This window comes from Grampus griseus (genome assembly GCF_964374135.1).
Source record: "Grampus griseus genome assembly, chromosome: 21".
Classification (NCBI taxonomy): domain Eukaryota; kingdom Metazoa; phylum Chordata; class Mammalia; order Artiodactyla; family Delphinidae; genus Grampus; species Grampus griseus.
Window position 1 is genome coordinate 11,595,748 of NC_139015.1, and position 16,380 is coordinate 11,612,127.

The 16,380-nt window shown below is 48.7% G+C and overlaps 2 long non-coding RNA genes across 3 annotated transcripts; both read right to left on the reverse strand.

Moving 5' to 3' along the window:
- Positions 1-53: 53 nt before the first annotated feature.
- LOC309838875 lies at positions 54-9,567 on the reverse strand. Of its 2 annotated transcripts, none has more exons than XR_014298403.1 (6): positions 9,359-9,567; positions 5,477-5,602; positions 4,314-4,431; positions 1,154-1,333; positions 676-792; positions 54-546 (listed from the first exon to the last, which is right to left on the reverse strand). It is a non-coding gene; the product is annotated as an uncharacterized lncRNA (long non-coding RNA). The 2 variants fall into 2 exon arrangements; XR_014298404.1 differs by lacking the exon at positions 9,359-9,567 and adding an exon at positions 6,452-6,638.
- Positions 9,568-10,961: 1,394 nt separating this feature from the next.
- LOC309838877 lies at positions 10,962-16,380 on the reverse strand. The gene is made up of 3 exons (XR_014298407.1): positions 15,599-16,380; positions 13,774-14,734; positions 10,962-11,143 (listed from the first exon to the last, which is right to left on the reverse strand). It is a non-coding gene; the product is annotated as an uncharacterized lncRNA (long non-coding RNA).

Consider the following 16,380-nt stretch of genomic DNA (forward strand, 5'->3'; position numbering starts at 1 on the left):
AGAAAGCAGCAGAGGGGCAGGAAGATGCTCCGCAAAGACAGGGTGTGGCTGGGCGCTGTGGAGCCCCGGGAGTGAGGGGAGAGCCCCTGGGAGGGAGCTTGGAGGTGAGGGGGGAGTTGCCATGGGGCGGGCGCAGCCTCAGGAGCAGTGACCCAGAAGGAGGGGCCTACCTACCAGACTGTGCCAGCGTCCCTTCACCTAACAAGTCTATCAACTGGGATGATGGAGAATTTCGAGTTCTTTATTTTCCTAAAAATAATCCAATTGTGATTCGATCCAAGGATTTGGGGACACTTAAACACATTGTTGCAGCCCCTCCCCAAAGCTGGGGTCCGCTGTAGCAGTGAGCTGGGGCAGTCACTGGTCACAGGCATGCTGGTGCCTCCATGCCTCACCGGGGGCTTGGGGTGCAGCCAGCACGAGGCCCCCATGCGTCCTGAAGGCTGCTACACCGCTGGGGAGGGTGTCCCTGATCCTCTGGAGACAAGCTCAGCTTTGCTCCATCCAGGCTCAGAGAATTGTCTCTTTTTCCATGCTCCACCCTGTCTGGAACACATAAGATGTTTAATGGCATCTTTATACAACACATGAAGACTAATTCTATTTTCTATGCAATGATAATACTGGGGTGCAAAATAAAAACCAAACCAAACCACCCAAACAAAACCCTGTCACCTTGGTGCAGACTTGGTAGAGCAGTAGGTACATTAGGGTGACCACACAGACCACATGCTGGGTACCATGGCAGGCGGTGAGGATGTGAAGTTGAAATCCCTGATTTTCAGGAGCTCACTGTTCGAGGCAGATATAGGATGGCAAATACACAGTGAGAAAATGGGGTGATGGCTATAAAGACATACAAAATATGGAGAGGCCTGGGGCAAAAGCACCTCTCTGACAGATGCCTCTAGGCCAGCAGGCATCTATGGCCAGGGCAGAAGAGGAGATAGCTTGTGTTTGCTGGCTTGTTTCAGATCTCCTCTCGGTCTTGGGCCTCCTTATCTTTCAAATAGGAATCGGAATAGAATCTTAGGATCCTGAACTAAGAGGTGGCCAGGAGCACGTGGTAAGCGTGGGACAGAGGGATGGGAAGGCTGACTGCACAGCCACCTGCAAGCACCTCATCCCTCCACTTTTGAAACTCTGTACTTGCCTGACAAGACATGTCGTCATCAGGCTTCATCCTGAGAGCAGCCAGTTTGCAAGCCCACAACTCCTCACCCAGCTCCAAACCCTCTCTGTTCACCTGGCGCAGAGCTGAAGCCGAATCCGGCCTCTGTGGGCAGCATGCCATTAACCGTTAACTTCTCCCACCTGGTGGGGGTCTCAGTACCTGCAAAACAGCTCAAAGACGTTGTTCTGTGTATTCCTTGATGGGGAACCAGGACCCTGCCCCAAGGCTGCTCTATTGTTTCTCTTGAGTCCCCCTCCCTTCCCTAATTAACAACTGCTTGAATCTGCCCCATGGAACTCATGGAAGGTCATGGAGGCTGACTGAAGCCTGTTTCCTATAATCAAAGAAATGGGGACACAGGAAGGATTTTGTGCCCAGGAACCCCACTGGGCCCTGCTCTGTATCAAGGCTGTCTCAAACTCCACTCATGGACATGTTTACATTAATACAGATGCCCCAGCACATTCCACCCTAGGTATTTATCAAAGATAAATGAAAACAGGGCCACGAGGAGCGTGTACAATAATGTTCGTAGCAGTTTATTCCTTGGAACAACCTAGATATCTGTTTGCAAGGAAGTGGACTAACAGACTGGAATATTCAAGCCGTGGAAAGAGAATGAGCCGCTGATACGTGCGACAACGTGGACGCTTGTCAAGAATAGTATCTTAGTGAAGGAACGCAGACACGGAAGTATATGCCGTGTGACTCCATTCGTGTGAAATGTGATAGAACCACACCCGTGGTGGCTTTGCGGGGCCAGGGTAGGGACAGGGCAGCCTTCTGGGTTGATGAGAGTGTCTGGTGTAGTTTGTGATGAGACTATGCCTGTGTTAAATATCATTGAGCATTTCACTGCAAGTATGTTAAACCTCGCTAAGCCAATACATATTTTTTCTTTGGGAGGAACATTTCTATCTGACATATTCCTGGCCAAATTTTATGCAACATATTGAATTAAAAAAATCAAACAACCAGCAAATATGTTGAGGGCTTACCCCACACCCAGAATCATATTAAGAGTTGTGGGAACTGCAGAAATGTAGAAACCTTCCCTGTCCGCTAGGAGCTTGTGCTCTGTGATTGAGGCAGGAAATACATGTAAGAAGTGTTAGCAATCAAACATTTAAACGAAAATTCAAAAGACCTCAAGGAAGGGCCAGGTCATTTGCACACGTGAACTTTGATGGGGGTCACAGGTGCAGGGAGATCACTTTAGCCTGAGCAGTCGTAAGAAGATACTAAAATTCACTTTGGCAGGTGAGGGGGAAAAACATAGTTTCATAACTTAATATGGCCTCTAACAGGGCAGATGTTTTCGGTAACATCTCTTAGAGCCATGCTCCCTTTCCTCTAACGTAAATCTCAGAAAGTAGGCACTTCAATCTAGAGACAAAAACGGTAAATCTCTAAGTCTCTCCCACTTCTGGTGTCTTAAAATTCCACCCATGAATTCAAGGGAGCATCTCCATGAAGTCCCGAGTTATTCTCAGCCTGCCCACATGACCCCACTCCTCAAGGCTCAGACCAACCCTCTCTTTATATGCTGATAACAATGACAGCTTTGATAATGACAGTGATGGTGTAAATGGCTAAATTTTACTTACTGTTCACTGCACACCAGGCTGTGCTCAAGCACTCTGCTTGCCTTATGCTCCAAATAACCCTAAAAGGTCAATCCTGTTATTACTGTGTCTTGAAGATGAGGCCCCGAGGCTTCGAGAAAGCTCAGTAACCTTGCTGGGACCCCACAAGTAGGCAGACGTGGATCCAGGATGTGACTTGGCTTGTCTGACGCCATCACTGCATGTCCACCTCCCTGGCGGGCGCCCCCCTGAGATGCCTGTTTTAGGTGATCCTCTTTCCCCTAGCCCTCCAGTGCTTCAATCTTTACCAGTCACTAGCCAACCACAGTTTCCTGTAACTTCTTTCAGTTAATTATATCCCAGCTCGCCCTGCCCTCGACTTACAGAAACATCTCAGCTTTGCGTGAAGACCATGAGCTCTCTGAAGGCAGGGACTAGGGTCTGACACTTTACAGAGCCCTGAAAGTAGAGTTCTCGGTGGAGAGGGGAAGGAGAGGCTGGCTGCCCGTCCAGCCAACATCGTTTGATCTACACAACACGACCACGGCTGGAACACTGGGAACAAGTCCCCTTCAGAGTCACCTCAGATGTGGTATTGAAGTTGGCTCGTCCTCTGCATGGTTATTTCCAAGCTGGCATGTGCTTCTCTTGGTTCTATATCGCTTTCTGTGAGATCCAAGCAATGGCATAAACTTCGATAGATTGTTAGAACCAAGAGAGAACTCTGCGTGGAGCCTAATCTGTCCTTGTAGATAAGGCCACACCTTCAAGACTCAGCTGGGGGAGGAACGGCAGAGCTGGGGCCGAGCCTCCCATGCCAAACATGGTTTTCTTCCCCTAACACAGCAGATAGTCTCTGTGTCTGCTGTCCTCTGAGCCTGGGAGTCCCAGATCCCTCTCCCCACGTCCACCAAATGCGAGACCACCATGGGCTGGGCGTGGTCGCTAAGGTGTCTGTAGCCTTTTATCAACAGCATTGCTGGGCTGCTCTCTGACTGGCCCAGACTTCCAGTCACCTTAGGTCACCCTGGTCTCCTGCCCATCATGACTCTGTCCCTCTGCTGAATGGGGGACGACTGACCATACCCTCCTGGGAGGAAGCACAGAGGTGCAGCCTCTGAGTGAGTTGAGCAAAGTCTATTAAGGGGACCCTTCTTCGAAAGGAGAGGCATGAGAAGATCCTCTCACGTCCAGCCATGAGAATTTTCCGAGTTTCTGCTTAGGGTCACTAGTTGTACAAATGAAGGCAATGTGCCACAGATGCCCCATCACCAGGGCTACAGTAAAAACCTAATAAATGGAAAACAGCAACATTGCCTGATGAACAACTGGGTTTTTCCAAGCAATTTTGTCAGCAGAAGTTTACTGCTTTTTGATAGAATTGAAAATAAACAGGGGCTTCCCTGGTGGCGCAGTGGTTAAGAGTCTACCTGCCAATGCAGGGGACACGGGTTCCAGTCCTGGTCTGGGAAGATCCCACATGCCACGGAGCAGCTGGGCCCGTGCGCCACAACTACTGAGCCCGCATGCCATAACTACTGAAGCCCACGTACCTAGAGCCGCAGCAAGAGAGGCCGCCACGATGAGAGGCCCACGCACAGCAACAAAGAGTAGCCCCTGCTGGCCGCAACTGGAGAAAGCCCACATGCAGCAACAAAGACCCAATGCAGCCTAAATAAATAAATAAATAAATAAATAAATAAATAAATAAATAAAATGAAATAAAAAATTTTGAAAGAGAAAAGAAACAGAAACAATAGAAAGGCAGTATTTTAAATACACCTGGATTTTAGTAAATCATTATGGTAATGTGCTACATAATTTTGGAAAATTAATTCTGGTTTGGCTATCAGCAATAAAATGATGAAATGGTTAATGGGCTCCATAATCATTCTTCCAATAATGTCTGGGAGAAAATGAAGTTAAAGCAAATCTAATTTAGAAAAGCAAGTGGAATTGAATGGTTGAAAATGTCAACAGAAATGATTCTCATCTGTTGCAAAATAGTGTCTAATGCACACGTGGAACTATATAACCAGAACACAGAAATTTAGCTTCTCTGTTCGCATGAAAACCTCAGCTTCATCTGAAATGCTGAGGATGGCAGGACAGAAAGAGGATGAATTCGCGCCGTTAGGGAGTCTGCATCTGCGGGACCGAGTTGATAAAGGCAGCCGCAGCCAGGAGAGTAGGTGTGTACGAGGGCCAGAATTTGTTTCTGTGCACACCAGGACCCACACTCATAGAGATGTCTAAACAGAGGAGCCACTTCCTGGCCCTGTGACGGCTCACCTTTTTTCTATCTGCTGGTCCACAGAGCCTCATTCCAGGTGTCTCAATCCACCTCCACGAACAGGGGAAGCAAAGAACAGCAAAAATACCAACAATTTTGCTCAGTCTTTCTACAAATTCTCTTTGCTTTTACTGCAACGTGAAACCCAGAGCAACGTAAGTGACGTGAGCCATGGGTGGGTGTAGCGTCACTGAAAGCCTAACGTTTGAGGAGTACCTAAGGAATGGCACATAACCGCCTGCAACTTCTCTGCTGAAGTCATTCTTCCGAGAACTTCTCTACTATGTCTCAGTGGGCAGAAGTAAAGAAAAGCAAATGCCAAAGCTAGGACCATGCTTAGGCAGGGAGCCCAATCCCAGGTGCGTATTTTAGAGATACAGTGGGGAAACCTTGAGGCACAACCAAACTGAGGAGGGAACTTACACGTGTCCAGAGCTGTGGAGGGCAGTGGAGGGTCCCCAGTGTAGCTACTTGGTTGGGACTTGGTGAGGTTTCGTGCACAGCTGGGCTCTCTCGTCTCTGTGACCCATGGGTCTGATGTGTAGGCAGCTGCCGATGGAAATCCCAAGGATTAGTGTGCTGCTTAAGTGACCCTGTCAAGTTGCCCCGGTGATGCAGCGAAGTCTAGAGACAGGAGCTTACTTTCTGTTTCTTGGTTCCACTGCCTCATGTTGACTTGTTGCAGCAAAATACATCAAACATTTACCCTTTCTTCTGCTTCTCATTCCAGCTCTAAAACTCCTACTTCTTTTCAAGGTAACATGGATGTTCTAACTAGTGCAAAGTCACATACAAGGGAGTAGATAAACGGAAGTCAGGGAGATTCATGTTTCAAGATATTATCCTTCCCTACCGGGAGGGAAAGTGTACTGTTGGAAAATATTCAGCCAGCGTTCTAAGCCAGAGAGCCTCATAGGTCCATGGAAATTGCATGTATTTTAAAGAAAAATCTTGAGAGGAAAATAAATAAGCTACTTTATATAGATGTTTCTCCTTTGACTGAAGGACAATTGTGCTGTCTACAATAGTTGTTAGAGCTATAAAACCTTAAAAGGGCATTTATAAGAAGGAAACACAGACTTGCTGTGATTCCTGCTGTTACAAGTGAAATGCCCCCTTGCTCTGCCTTGTCTTATCCTGGCATGGAAGGAAAATTGCCCGGTAGACAGTGTCTGCACAAGATCTTGCGAAAGCTGGGTCTTCAGGTGACTTGCAAGTATCATACGTTTACATATGATGGCTTCCTAACTTATCAAGCCTCCGCTCACAGGTTGCCTTCTCATTAGACCTACCTTTAGTATTTCAGTTAAAATTGCAACGTTCCCCAGACACTCAGAAAGCCCCTCACACTGGTCTATTTTTCACCCTTATTAATGTATTAATAAATTTATTAATTACCCCAGGATGTAAGCTTCACCAGGGCAGAATTTTCTTTTTTCTCTTTTGTTCACCAATGCATCCTGGCTCCCAGGACAGTGCCTGGTACATACTAGACACTTAGATACTTGCTGAATAAATAAATGAATGAACAAATCAATGAAACACATCCTTCATAAAAAAAATGTTAAGTATGCATGTTCATGTTCTAGACCAGAAGATTCTATTGATCTCACAACAGAATTGAAGGAATATACCAGGAGGGTTGGTAAATGGAGATATTTCCAGATTATGTTGCTTATTTACTTGATAAAGTTTGATGTTACTATGGCCTGAAAGTTTGTCCCCTCAAAATCCACCAGTTGAAATCCTAATGCCTGATGAGATGGCATTAGGAGGTGGGGCCTTTGGGAGGTGCTTGAACCCCGAAGGTCGAGCTCTCATGAATGGGATTAGTGCCTTGTAAAGCTACCATTGTCTGTGCTTTGCCTGAAGCTTTTCCTGTATTAACTAGAGATTCAAGGTGGGGATGGCGGGAGAGGATGAGGAATGAGGGAAATATGAACACAAACAATAAGAAGCAGAAGAAAATCAAAAGACAATAGAAGACAAAAAGGTGGAGCAGGACAACACAGCTTGCGGTTTATAAAGCAGACACAGCACACGTCAAAAGATCAAACACCCGTGTCAGCCGCTGTTGGTTAAATAGGCTGTAATGAGCTACCTTGGGAAATCTATGTCACACACATGACATGAGTACTATGGAAAAGGAGACCAAGAACCAAGCTCTAAAAAATGGGCAAGAATGTCTTTCTAAACTTGTTGCTTAGAAAGGAGACAGATTTTTCAGTTGTATTCCTCTTTATCATATTTTAAAATTATTGATCACTAATATTTTATTACTGAAACAATACAGTAGATGGAATATACTATACGCTTAATGAAAACTAGAAAATACAGACAAGCGTAAAGAATAAATATCTACAAACCATCCATAATTCCACCACTCGGAAACAACCACTGTTGTTTTTAAAAGAAGCCCTGTTTTGAAGCCTCAGATAGCTATGCAGGAAACGTTCACCTTTGGAAGAGGGAAGGTCCACCGTGGGGCACACGTGCGGTTAACTGTGTTCACGTGTTTCTCCGCACGGGCCCTCAAACTACTTACATTACAATCATCTGGTGCGTTTACTTAGCTGCAGCATCCCAGGCACACCTGTGGCTTCTCAGTCAGAATTTCTGGGGCTGAGGTCTGGGCAGCGGCTAATCTACAAGCTACTCAGGAGATTCTAAGGCACAGTACGGTTTCAACTGCTGGTCCAAACGAACGTTTCCCAAGCTCGCCACGATGTGTGCGTGAGGATCACCCAACGAGCTTGTGAAAGCTGCCGTCCCACCCCCATGAGATTCTCTTCGCTTTGATCATGGTAAAACCCGCATACTTCTGTTACCCAAAGTCTTTCCGGTTGATTCTCTGCAGCCAGATTTGGAAGCCCCTGCTTTAGATCAGTTGTTTCTTATTTTTGTTAAGCCCTCAAACTCTTTGTTCCAATGACCGGGCTTTCAATTAATGTGTAAAACACGCGAAAGCAATTACTGTTTGAATCAGAGAAATCTGGGCAAAACTTGTACCCCCCCGCGGTGCCCAGAGGTCTCCCCATCCTGCAGCCTAAACACCGCTGCTGGGTGGGGGAGACCCCGCGGGTGACGGCGCACAGGGCCCGACCTCTGTGGTCTGCAGTTGTCATGTGTTTGACGCTCCACAGGGGACACAGCAGAGAGGCTGGCATCTCATAACCAACCCACGAACTTTCACAGAACAGCTGAGGTCTAAGAGGGGCGAGGTCTAAGAGGGGCAAGGCCCAATTCACACAGACGTCCACTGTGTCTGGAACTCAGTCCAGTGTCAGCGCCAAATGTGACACAAGAGGACAGAATCAAAACGCAATTGCTCCAGCTCTGTAAACACTGTGTGCGCGTGGAAAACATTTGCTCGACGTCCTGTACAATGCTGGTCTCTGAGCGCAAACAAGGGCTCTTCCAGGGAATGGCGTCAAGAGAACAGGACCGCAATTTCTAAAACAAAACTAAATGTTAAATTACCCTTGCCCGCTTGACCCGGTGTCAGTTCCCCAACAGTGCTTTTCACAGTGGCAACAGGAAAATGGTAAAAGTATTTCAGACGGTATTCTGGCTAAGAGAAGGGCAAGAATGAAAAGAAAATAGCGTTCTACAGCAGGGCCTTGCCAAAAGTGCAGCAAGTCAGAATTCTCCGGCTCTTCCGGCTTCCTGGGGTTTAATTTAACCTGTGCTTTGGCATTCCTTCTGCCCGCCAGTCTCCCCAGAAGAGGTGAGATGGCTCAATGAACTTTCACGCATTCATACCATCCGGGTTAAGGTACAGAAAACCACATGCTTTTTCTAGCAACTACAGGCATTTATCTTGGCAAAGCCAGTGGAAAGAGGTCTGTATTACACACTAGATCCCTCTCTACCTCCTCAGATGTGGCGGGATCCCCTTAGGGAAGGATGGAACGTTCAAACTGGGGTAGTTGAAGGAGGATTTAATAAAGGGACTATGTACACCGGTGTGGACAGGGTTTAGGAAACCCAGGAGGGACGGCGTAGTCCCTGGGGCTGGGGAACGCGAGCGCCAGTCCTGTGTTCACCCTGGGTGAGCAGAGTCAATGCCAGGGAATAAGGCCACAGAGGTGGGACCGCCTGAGCTACGCATCCATTCCTGGTGACAGGGAAGACCTCCTGATAACCCAGGAAAAGCGGTTTATGGTTATGGAAACATAGTAACGTTTCGTTATTGCTGATGAGTAGATGCCACAATGCTGTTTATAGTAGATTTGCATGTGAACTTCCATTCTTTTTACGGCTCTCACAAGGTGGTCTGTTAAATGTATAACTTAAACAATTTACCGTTTAGAAGTGAGGCATAGGAGAGGCAGTTCCCCTTAAACAAGGTCTCAGACGTGCGGTGTTTTCCGCTGGAATCCCCTGTTCGTCGGAGTCCTCTCGATAGGACGTGGGTGTGGGGTGAGCTGGTGAGGCAGGAGTTAGATGGCCCCAGGCTGAGCAGCTGGAGTCTGTCCCCCTGAACAGATACTCCAAGACGAAGACAGCAGCTGGAGGGAGGAAGACCTGAGCCCAGCCCAGATAAGAGATAACGAGACCTCATATTCCTTCCCGATTACACACGTGCAGAAAGGCTCCTGGGGGTCAACAGGAGGGGGCGCCACCCCATAGTAGGTGATGTCAACCTACCCATAGGCCTCTGTGCTAGAATCCATCTTGGCTAAGAGATGCACGCACACACAGGGCAGGACCTTGAGATAAACCAAATACAGACTCAGAGCCAGACAGAGCAAGATGATTGGCCAGAGGAAACCCGGAAGAACTGCCGAATATAAGTGATTCAAACTACCACGAGGGCGCCACTCTCTGAGTCCATCTATGTGTCTATCCACGTGTACCCTTTCTCCTCCTAATAAATACTTTACTTGTTTCACTGCTTTCCGTCTCTGTGGAAATTCATTTCTACAAAGCCGAAGGGCCAGGGCCTTGTCACTGGCCGCTGGTCTAGTGGCCAGGATTCAGCGCCCTCACTGCCGCGGCCCGACTTCAATCTCTGGCTGGGAGCCGAAATCCTGCCTCAGGCTGCTTCAGGCCGAGGCCACCTGAGATCAAGGCGTGCAGTGTTTTCCACTGGAATCCCCTGTGCCTAGGAGCCCAGTCCAAGGGACGAGGGTGCATGGGGGCAGGCACGTGGGTTTGGTGGGCAGAGGCCTGGGGAGCAGCGATGCAGGTGTGGAGGACAGGGGGCGGGGATGTGGGCGTCGGGGGGAGTGTGATTACATCTCAGGTTTGAGGGTGCCAGCGACTGGGACCGTGACCTTCACAAGAGCCTCTCAGTTCTGTTTTCTCCCCACCTCGGGTGAGACCTTGGGTTTGCCCTGTGATCTCAGTTCTCTGAGGTGTATAAGAAGCACTGTTGATTTTCAATTTGTTCGCTTTTTACTTGTAAAACCACAGGGGTGGCACCATCCAGGCTGCTTACCTGCTAGCCTGGACCCTGGAGACTGGCAGGCCACGCCCTGAGCTCAGGCGTGACTCAGCTCCGGGCCTGGCGACTCTGGAAGGCTGTAGATTTGCGTCCTCCTTCCGGCCGCAGGTCCGGCCCTGCACAGCCCTGGGGCCCCCACCCTGCTCCCCCTACTGGCTGCCTGCTGTGGGTCCTGCCTGTTGGGCGCGCAGACAGCCTCTAGAGCTAGAAAAAACAAAGACGTGGATTCTCCTCTGGGCGCCAGAAGGAACCCTCCCCTGCCAACACCTAGTAGGACCCTGACCTCCGGAGCTGTAAGATAAAGGAAGTTGATGATGGGGTGGGGGGGGACCGGGTGGGAGAGGAGGAAGCTGGGCGAATGCTCTCCCTGCGGGCAGCTCCCACCTGCAGCCAGCCCACCCGTGGCCCCTGGGGCTCGTGGCTTCCTGGGCTCTGGGTTGGGCCATCGGCCCCCTTCTGAGGGAGCAGACTTCTCAGCAGAGGCCCTTGGCCGCTCAAGCCCTCGGCATCAGCCAGACCTTCCGTCAGGGACAGAGCCCCTCCTGGGCCACCTGCTCGCACGCCCGCCAGCATGCTGTGTGCCTCTCTGTTCACCCAGGTAATTATTCACCCTCTCCTATGGGCCATCGCTGCAACGTCTCCTAGGGAAGAAAAAGAAATCCAATGGAAACAAAGCAAAAGCAGATTTTTTAAAAAGAAAAAAGACCACCCTGAGGGCTGTCAGCAGCAGCTTCATAGGTCGGTTCACCGGACTCCAGAGGCAGCTTTTGGGCTTTGAACAATCCCCCTCGGCCCTGAGATGAGGTTAAGACACCCCCGCAGAGAGCACAAGGCTGGGGCAACAGTTCTTTTACTGTAGACTCTTTCCTGCTAGTCTTCCTTCCAATCTCCAGTGGGAAGAGGGGGATAAAACCTAAAAGTGTGAGGTAGGCATTCCATCCTTTAAAATATGCGGATACGTAAAAATCCAGACTTCACATGAGTTTGGAGCACTAAACCCACCTTGCAAAGGATTCTTAACAAGTCTTCAAGCAAATGGTGTTAAATCTAATTAGGCACAGCTTTAAATATTACTGAAAGCAAAGGCCCACGTACGTGACTACAATAAATGACAGTGAGGCATCCGCTCTATTTAAAACACAGTAAGCGATTGTATTTAGCAGCACAATGGCCGAGGGCGTGGGTAGGGGCTGGGGTGGAGTTCAGGCTGGAATGCTCGGGAGGGCGCAGGGTGGCTTTAAATACAGCTCTTGTGGTTGGGATTAACAGATACACACTACTACATATAAAATAGATAACCAACAAGGACCTACTGTGTAGCACAGGGAACTACTCAATATTCTGTAATAACCTATAAGGGAAAATGTGGTGCTCCAAGGACAATGGTGCTTCAAGGACAAAGGACAGCCCAGCCTGAAAAAGCTGGTTACGGACCCCACCAGACTCTCTCGCCCTCCGCGCCATGTTGCGATGGGAACGAAATTCCTGAGCCCACCTGGTCAACGGGACTGTTCCTCTTTCGTCCCAAATAAGGAAAGGCATCTGCCTTGTCCCACTCCCACCCTATAGAAGGAAGGTGTATATATGTGCCTCGACCAATTGAGAAAAGAAATTTTCACCTCGGACCATTCTTTTGTTCTCTGGCTATAAAAACCGACTAATAGCACATGTTCAGGGTTGGCTATCCCAGACTACTAGGAAGTCGGTCCGCTGTTCTGGCAGCAACCATTCCCGCTAATAAATTCCATCCTCTGCATTCTGCCTTGTGTCTGGAAATTCTTTTCCAACCTGCATTTGGACCACGACAGAAAAGAATCTAAAAGGAATATATATTCGGTTATATACATGTAACTGAATCACTGTGCTGTACAACTGAAACTAACACGGTATTATAAATCAACTATACTTAAATAAAAAATACATAAATAAATAAAGTTCTCGTTCTGAAGGGCGCTCGAAGCTGAGAGCTTGCACACCAGGCTCAGCCGTAAACCACATTTTGGAGGCATGTGTCGTAAGGACACTCTACTCAGCGTGATCCAAAAATCAAATGTCTTTCACGTGTGCCCCTTGTCTACGCATGTACCTAGATGTATTTGTGATAATAAAACACACATTTCTGAAATGTTACTGAATAGTACCTTTTCGTCATTATGCCCTTTCCCAATACACAAAAATTCTGAGTACAAGGGTGGTCCTCGGCCTTTCTTAAGTAGCCACAGTTTATTCCCCTACAACACTGATCTTATTATTCTTCAGAAACTAGGTGAAAGCCCTTTTGTACTTTTATAAAACTAGTAATTTGTATAAGCACAACTTCATTAAAAAAAAATTGGAGGGGAAAAAAACAATAAGCCATAGTAAAGAAGTGATTATAAACTGTCATTCTTAGATCATATAATCTGACAACATCCAAACCAGTACAGACCCCAGTGCTGGTCCTGGGTCTCCAGTTGTTATACTAACACAGGTGCCAGGAGTTCTGCCCACCCCACGACCTGGAAACAGCAAACGCTGAACATGTCTGTGTCATTTTGACATTTCTGGGAATATTTCATCTTGAATAAAAAGGAGAAACATGAAATAAGAGATGCTAAAACCTACATATCTTTATCCAAAACCCAAGAGAAAAGCAAAAATACATTTTTAAATATTTCTATTATAATCACTTTTTTAAACTGGAGGGTGTAAACACCAAGTTGGGCATTATTCATAAACGTGCTTGGGCCGGACTGGCCGAAGGTTAGGTCAATCTTAGCTGCATTTTCACAGTCAAACCTATTGTTTCACACTCAAGTCAGTGTGGTAAACAAGATATTCAGGAAGAAACATCATAGTATTAGTATTAGTTTCCTACTGCTGCTAGAACAAATTACCACAAACTTAATGGTTTAAAACACGCAAATTTATCACTTTGTGGTTCTGGAGCTCAGAAACGGAAAGGGGTCTCTCTGAGCTAAAATCAAGGTGTTGGCAGAGCCGTGTCCCACAGAAAACCCATTTCTTGCCTTTTCTTGCTTCTGGAGGTTGCCCACCTTCCTCGGCTCCCGGGACCCTCCCCCTTCAAAGCCAGCCCTGACCACCAAGACTTTCCCGCCCCCCTCTCCCTGGATCCTCCACTCACTCATAAGGACCCTGATGACACTGGGCCCACCTGGGTGATCCCGGCTGACCGCCCACCTCACGGTCAGCTGATAAGCAACGTTTACCGCTTAGCCTAAGGTAGTCATTGTTTCTGGGGATTAAGACTTGGACATCTTTGGGGCCTTACCCTGCTGCCCACAGATGGGTTACTGGTCTTCACAGAACAATGGTCCTGAACAGGCAGATGATCCTGTGTCTTCGTCCAGTATGGGGACAAAGGCACAAGCGTTGCCACTGAGCCACCAATGCCTCCCACTGGAAGCAGGACTGTCCCAACTTGCGCCATCTGTGAATTCCACCCCAGTGGTGCTCAAGGCTCCCACCAAGAGGACCCCTGCATCCCCACTGCCTGTCCACCATCTACTCAGCTCGCGCAGGCATTTCCTGCTTGTGCCCCTCGACCCTCGGAACTCTCAGTCCAGCCCCTCTGTCCCTCTGAGCCACTGTCGCAGTTACAACCTTTAATTTATTACCAAGTGACTTCAGGTGCGCCTCTCCCAGTCGGACTGTAATCTCCGTGGGGGACTGCAGTTCTGTTCTGTTCCCCATTGGAGCTGTGACACAGTTCTAAGAACCTGCACTTAGATGGTGCTCTGGGAATGTTTGCTGAAGGAACGAGCCTCCCACTGAATGAAAATGAGATGGGAGGAGGTTTACAGAGGACGGTGAACAGCTGGTGACACGGGTTAGATGACTGAAGCTGACGGGTTATCAGGATGCAGGATCTACCCAACAGTGCCTCTGTTTTCATCAGTGGAAACTGTTCATGAGACGGTGGTGAAGGGGCCAGACCGACAGGCGCAGCCCCAGCTCGCCCGCCCGCGGCAGACCCTTAAATCCCTGTGCCTCCTCGTTTTCTCTTTTGCAAAACACGGTAGTGGTACCTGCCCCACCCTCCCCTCCCCCCCAGCAGTGTAGTGATGGCTGAGTGCACGGTGATCAGTCTTCTTCGGACTTGGGCAGAGCCCGGTGCACTGTGAGCGTCCCCGAGAGCCACACACTGTCCTCGTCAGCACAGCTGTCAGAAGTCCCCACGCCAAAGCCACAGCACAGCCGTCACCCGTGGATCGGCCAGGAACTGGAGTTCACTCGGAAAAGAGGGATGGAAATGTTTTTTAAAGCACGTCAAGGTGGTTTATATAATGTCATTTAATTAACCCTTCAAAAAAAGGACCTAACATCAAGAGTCTCTAAACTGATCTCTAAGGGTCACTAGTGAGCAAAACGAAGGTGTGAGGACATCGTACCTAACACGTCCTCACTCCTTAACCTTCGTTTTGCTCACTAGTGACCATTAGAGGTTTAGGGATCCCTGACCCTAATTTAAGGTCCATTTCAATAATAATAACAAGTCGTCAAGAGTGAACAATCTATTACTTCAAGAGAGGTGTTAGTAAATTTGCTGAGTGGAAATGAACTTACTAAATCATCAGCCCTGGGGATGGAATGAACTGCCCGGGGGCAGGGGAGCCGCAGCGGCAGGACTGTCCACGCCTCGTGGCAGATCACAGGGGCCTTGGGAGGGAGCAGCAAAGAACTCCCAACAGTTTCTCCATTTTATTGGAGAAGCATGAGGAGAGATGATTCTAATTAGAAAAGAACAAAATGCTGAAGGTCCCATACGATACAAGATACTACATGTAGGGCTAATTAGCGCTTTAAAGAGGAAGTCACCTGTCTAAGCAGTAGACAGTGAGGGCTAACTTCACAATAATCATCTCTGACTCTAACTGGAGAGCTACCCTTTGGAAGCGGAGCTCAGAGAAACAATTTGCAGATAACATCAAAAGAGATTTAATCATATGCCTTCCTATTTGAAAATGTTAGCTGCCGCTGTGCAGACATATCTTATCTACCATACAAAAGATAAAAACTCAGCCCACCCACTATTTCTCCTTCTCCGCAAAAAACATTTTTTCTCTGATGGCTTGTTTTCTAACCAAGAAACTTACTGCTTATGTGGTGGCTTATCTTCTGCTGCTAAAGTATTAACTGTTCAAATGTCTTGAGGTGAGAATATGGAAAAGCGGACTCCTGGGCCCTCTCAACATCACTGTACAGGAAGCTGGGAAATGGAACCCACGTTTTACAACCCAGAGTTTTACAACTCTGGGAATCAGGGGCAGGAGGGGAAGGAGCTAAGGAAGCATGAACGCCCAGGGTCTCCCGCACCCCAGGGTCGCCTGCCCCTCACCCCATCTGAGCGTCCTGTCCCTGCCACACACCGAAGGCAAGGAGCAGGGCAGGGGAGAGAAAGCGGTGGCGTCTCGGGGACCCGTCATGCATCAGGGATGAGGGCCTGGGCAAATCCATGCACCGCTCGGCTGGCGATGCCTACCCCTGTTTGAACTGGTCGTGGACCCTGGCTCTGTCCCAGAGGTAGGTAGGGCTTCCCTGGGCTGATGGGCCTGAGAAGGGGGAGCTGAGACCCCTCTCACATGGCGGGAGGTAAAACTGAAGGCCAGTCTGCGTGCTAGTTCTTTGGCCTATGACCCAGCCTTTTAGCTAAGAGTCGGCCAAGGGGAGGTGGGCGGGGAAGGTGTGGCCACCGTCACCCTGTGTGAATTAGGGGATCCTGCAGGGGACGACAGCAAACCCAGGTGGTGTCGTGGTCTCTCTGCAGCTCAGCCCTGTCCCTGCCCCCACGGGCCTTCAGGACCAGCCTGGCTCAGCAGACCCACTTCCCTCAAAGATGAATGCTGACTGCCCAGAGTCAGCTCGGGGCCAGGTGGAG